This window comes from Ahaetulla prasina, chromosome 6, assembly GCF_028640845.1.
Source record: "Ahaetulla prasina isolate Xishuangbanna chromosome 6, ASM2864084v1, whole genome shotgun sequence".
NCBI classification, from domain to species: Eukaryota; Metazoa; Chordata; class Lepidosauria; order Squamata; family Colubridae; genus Ahaetulla; species Ahaetulla prasina.
Window position 1 is genome coordinate 76,876,827 of NC_080544.1, and position 6,000 is coordinate 76,882,826.

The window sequence follows — 6,000 nt, forward strand, 5'->3', positions numbered from 1 at the left end:
TTTCTAAAATTAAGCATTCTAGTGTAGCAATTTGTGTCAAGTGCACTGTGATTTCAAGAAAGCACAGTAAGGTCACAGGTCTTGTTAATTCTTGCACTAAAAATGTGTTTACGTATATTAGCAAATGTATGTTTATTGCTCTTCTTTTCTTAATTTTTAACTGATGGTATTAAATAATGTTTGTTTGTTTTTCTTTTTTACAGGGGCCAAAGGCCCAACCTTTATAAGTGACAGGGTTTTTAAATAAAATGAAACCATAACATGTCCATTCCACTGTAATATGTTTACCAATACTTTAAAACTGAATGTCATCTTATTTTTCATGTTTCATTAGAAATGTCAGGTATTTACCTGAAATGTGTATGAAGTAGATAGATAATAACTGTAATCATATATTAACCATTTCTATATACACAGTATGAATACATATTAATTTCTTTTCATTTTTGTACTTGATTATTTTTAGGTAAGATGTAATTAAATGTACTTTGATACTTTTCAAGTAATAAGATGTTGTTTGAAAACCAGCTTTGCTTTCTTTTAGTGCATTGATAATATTTTATAATAACTTATTGTTTATTTATTTGTGCACCAGTGTAATTATAATAAAAGCAATAGTTTAAATATTCAGTCCTTGATCTCTGATTAATGATGTCAACGTTGTGTTCTCTAATGGAGCCAAGTAATAATATAGATAAAACATGTTAGGATGTAATCTTTAATGTATTTTTGTAAAGGAAGGCCATTTATAATTTACCCATTAGGCTTGATAGATATATGTCAAGCCACATCCAGCGGGGCAAGATTAAGGTGGCAAGAATTATACAGATTTAATCAAGGTAGGGTCAGAATGGCTATCTGCAGAGCTTATGAGAGCCTTCAAAGATTCAAAGATAACTATAGCTGCTCCACCTCTAACCCCACCTCCAAGATTTTGGTTGCCACCAAATCTAAAAGCTAGGTGGGCACAATTCTAAGAAACATAAGACCTTTCTTGCATCTCTAAACCCAGCTAGGTCTCAGTGATAAAAAGCAGGCTTGTCACTAAACAATATGTCTTTACAAGCAGCAGCTAGTGCCCAGTCCCCTGAAGTTCCAACAGCCAGATAGATGATAATGAGGATCAGATAGCACAGCAACCTGCGACTCTGGAGCTGCATGTGACTGTTTCATCCCTCTGCTGTGGCTCCCTGTCACCGGTCGACTCCACAATTGATAGGGCTTTTGGTTAGGACAGGTAGAGGAAAAAGGATGCCATGCTAGGAAGAGACTCTATGGTGGGGGAACCGGATGTCCAGTCAGCTCCAGAATTGAATGGAGGCTTCCGGTTAGGACCTTTGTGGCTCTTTGAGTGTTTAAGGTTGCCGACCCTTGAGATAGCAGGTTCACTTACAAACAGTGGATCCCTATGTTCCTGCTATATCTATCTCTGCCTTTCACCATTGTGATAATCTACCTGACCTCCCAGAAACACAGAAATTTGGAAAGTACAAGGATTTCCACTTTCATTATTATTATATATATTAAGGCAGACAGCAAACCATTTTCCTCAGCTATACTGCCGTAGAGATGAAGTTGCTGTTAAAGAGATAAGCTGCCAACGATCTTGGTTTATCTTTAACATGGTTTTTCCCAATCTCCCCACAATGTCTCATGGTGTTCCATCATGGAACTCAATTTGAGCTTCTTATCACCTGCAAGCTGTTTATGCATTAAATGTTTATGCATTTTTAAATGCTAGAAAGTCCACATTAATTGTCTTTCTTAGTATTTCATGATGTGTCATTGTTTATGTAACTTTCCATAACATTTTTAAAAGAAATTGGTACAGAGAATAGACTTTAAAGACAAAGCTTCCCAAATAGAACTTTTTAAAAAATACATCTTTGCCACAAAAACTCTCCTTTTTTAATATATATTTGAAAATGAGTCATTACTTTGGGCAACATTTTGAATAAATAATAGTAGACATAAACATATTGCATTCTTGATTTCCTGGCTTTGATTTAGCTTTCATCATTTTGCTACCATTGAAATTTAAAATGGGTTTCTTCCCATTTTAAAGATCCTAGAGGATCTTTCTCTTGTTTAAACAACATAGTTATATAACCATGTTCATTTTTCCATTCCCAGAGAAACAACAACCTATGTGAAACTTGTTATAAATAAAGATTTTTTATCTTTGCATGTGATCCTAATCCTATTCGTCTAGGTTTTAAACTTTACATCATCAAAAGATTAGTTGTTGTGATCATCATTTCAATTGTTGTTGGTTGGCTGATTCACTATTTATCAACAGTTGGAGAAACTAAACAAGGAGAAAGAAAGAGACCTAAGAAAGAAGAGCAAAATATATTGCTATTCTCACTACTTTGAATGAATTTTTTCTAATATTATTGCTACTTATATGCAACAAATACTTTTTGTTGCATACGAGAATTTTCTGCTTCTCCTATGGACATTCTTCTTATGAAGCATATTTCTTTCAGTGCTAAATTAATCCACCTTCCCCTTTTTTAGGAAAAGACCTAAAATATTGACATTGTAATTTTAATTTTGGTAAAGAGTCTTTTGTAACAGGAAATAATAAGTAATAGTGCATATAATCTGCTCCTAAATTTTGGAGAACAGCTTTAGATATAGAATATTACATGAAGGATTGATATATCTTTGCTTAGTCTGTGATCCCTCACTCAAATTTCTAGAGATAAATCTTAACCTTTAATGAAAATTCTGTAGCAACCAGTTCCTAGATCATTTAATAATAACTGGATAATAACAAAGGATTTGGTCTCCAAACTCTTCTTTCAACATTATAATTATCACTCCCCATCTTTTATTATATTACAGATTACCATAATTCATCTTCCTGGTGCAATGTTTTTAAAGTTTCTTCAAATGGATTAGCCTGAAAATAATTTTTTGCCTTTTGCTTTAGTTAGTTATGGAAAAGGGATTTATACAAATGTCTACAAATTCAAGCTTTTAATCTTAAAATAACACAATAATTACCATGCACATTTTAAATATTGACATGAACCTGACCTTTATGGATCCCATTATATGATCTTGCTTCTCCCTTCCCTTCAAAAATAATCAATGACAGATTTATTAAGCATTTTTTTTAGAATCTGATACAGGGCATATTTCCAGAAATACTTAATACAATAATCAGCTTCCAATAGTTTATATTAATCCATGTTCACGTAGACATAAAATAAAAATCAACAGCTCACATGTAAAAACAAAAACAAATAATACAAAAGGAAACATATGTTAAAAAAACGTAATTACAACTGTATCACAACCTGATTTTGTAAATCTTTTAGAGGAGACTGAGCTTTTAATGTTCACCAAGCCTTTTCCAAAGGCAGAAATAATGTAACATCTACCAATTAACAAAGTATATAATTTTCTCCAAAATTGCTAAATCACGCATCCAATTTCTCTGAAATTATAATATTTTTCCATCGCTGAAAAATTATTCTTAAGACCCCAAAATTTTGAGTATAATTTAATATTTCTGATGATAAATTTCTTCCAACAAACTAGTTCTCCATAGTAATATAATAAATATCAGCCATAACAACCCTATGCTGTGCTATGCTCCCAAAATACTAAAACTGTCCCACTGCCAGAAAGGGTTAGGGATTCAAGGGTAAAGGCATGCTAAAACAGGGGTGGGTTCTACTTACCTTTACTACTGGTTCTCAACGGGAGCGCGTGCACAAACTAGCTTTGCTTGCTTGTACACATGCACTTCTGCACATGCGCAGAAGCTTCTGTGCATGTGCAGGGCATCCATGATGATGTCCAAGCAGGTGGGCAGAGCCTCCTGCCGGTTTTACTACCGGTTCACAAGAACCGGACCGAACCGGGAACAACCCACCACTGTGCTAAAAGATTTTGTTAATATTTAATTTTTATAGGCAACCACTAATACTAATTATGGTTGTCTTTAGCATTCAACATATTAATAATGTTATTTTTTATTTTTAGTCAGAAGATCTGAATAATTCAACATATTGTCATTTGTGTTTCTGAATGTTTCCTGATGTGTAACTTTGTTTTATAAACGCCACATCTGTTTGTATTCTTATGTATAGATTGAGAATGAGCTAATGGTTAATACTATAAATCTCTACATGATTGGAATAAACATCCCCACGAAAGCCTGGTGTTAATAATACCTTATGCTAATTTTTCCAAGAGAAGCAATGTTCCATGTTCTAACCATAAAATATTAGACTGTGTCAAATTAAATGGCACATACGTCTAATGATTTTAGCTTTTCTTTGTTTGGACTTCACTGATGTTTGATGTATTTGCTCCTTCTTTTTATTTGAGACTGTCACAAAAAGGCTAAAATCTGCTTTTGATCCTGAAACAATTTATGGAATGCCCTGGTATGCTTTTGTTATTTTCCACATATCATTATGTGGCAATAGCAAAGTTACTTCATAGAATTATAACTGAGGTATTTGTACTTATGAACAGATCTTTAGAACTTCCTGTTTGGTTTTTATAGAACTGAAAAACATGGTGTTTTTTTAAAAAACAGTTTCTTTTTATGAGCCCTTTCCAGGCATGTAGAACTTAACTATTACCAAAAAGCAGCAGTGCCTCCATTGTAAGAAGCTGTACATATTGCTCTGCGTTGCAAACACTTGGGCTATACTTGTAGCTGACCAACTGTTCACAGATCTCATGAGGGCTACTTAGAAAGAAGCAGTGGTTGAAATATAAAATACAAAAGTGACAAGCTGCTTGAGAAGATTGGTGCATTGCACTGTTTGGGAAGGAGCTTGCACAAACAGTACAACGAAACAATCTTCTTAATTAGTTAGGTATATGTAACAATTTTGTGAATTTGTGAGTTTTGTTGTTTCTTACATTTGAATTCTTAACATTTCAAGTTCTTTTTGCAAACTCTGCAAAGTCGTTTTTAAAATCAGTCAAAAGCTTTCCACCTTTTATTCATCTGTACTGGACAAATCCAATCAGTACAACTATTATGGAAAGCCTGTCACATAACTATGGAAAATGAAGAATGGATCAAAAGGGAAAAAAGAGTGTGTGAAGTGATAACTCCTAATTCAGAGACATAACTATGGATTTCAGTATAAGGATAATTACTAAGGGACTTCTGGTCTGATCTAGCCAATTCCACATTTTCCTACACATTTTACAATCCCATACCTTCTCATAGGAACAATCCACATATCTTATAGCAAAGACTCACTTCTAACATTGTTATTCATAATTTTTATTCCTGATCCCGAAAATCAGAAGAGAAGCATCCTGCCACTATTCATTATGTAACCCCATAAATTTAGCAATATGGAAGTATCAAGCCCTAGCATAAGGTTTATATCAGTAATGGCACATATTGTATATTCTCTAGTCAGCTTCCTAAATATATTTGCACACAATGCATACTTTATGAATTGTGATTTGGGAATTTTGCAAGTCTTTAATTTCAGATGCTAAAGGGTGCCAAAATGCAATTTTCCATTTGTCTGTTATTCTGAGGGGTTAAAATATAACCAACATGATTTCAGGCATCATGGCTACTTTTGATTATTGTGCCACAAGGGAAAGATATAAGTAGTAACATTTGATTTTGGCAGTATAGTGTCTATAGGTACCAGTATTCTTCTATATAACTCTTTTTATGTCCACCTGGCTTCCAACGCAAATGAATTGTTTCAATTGAGTCTTGAGTCTTAACTAAAAACAAACAACAGTGGGAAGTTGGCATATTGCAAATTAAGTTGTCAGTCTCTGGCATTCCAAGCAATGCCTCTGGGCTTCCTATAGATTCTACAGGTTTGTTAGAAAATAAAATAATGGGTACTTGCAACTCAGTGCTTTATTTGGAAGCACACCTTCCTGCTCAGGAAAAAATGGGGTGGAGGGCAAATGTAATTTGGGCTGACAGGAAACTTTTGGGGAAGAGTTATAGGAAACGGATAAAAGCAATTTTATTAATTTATTGAC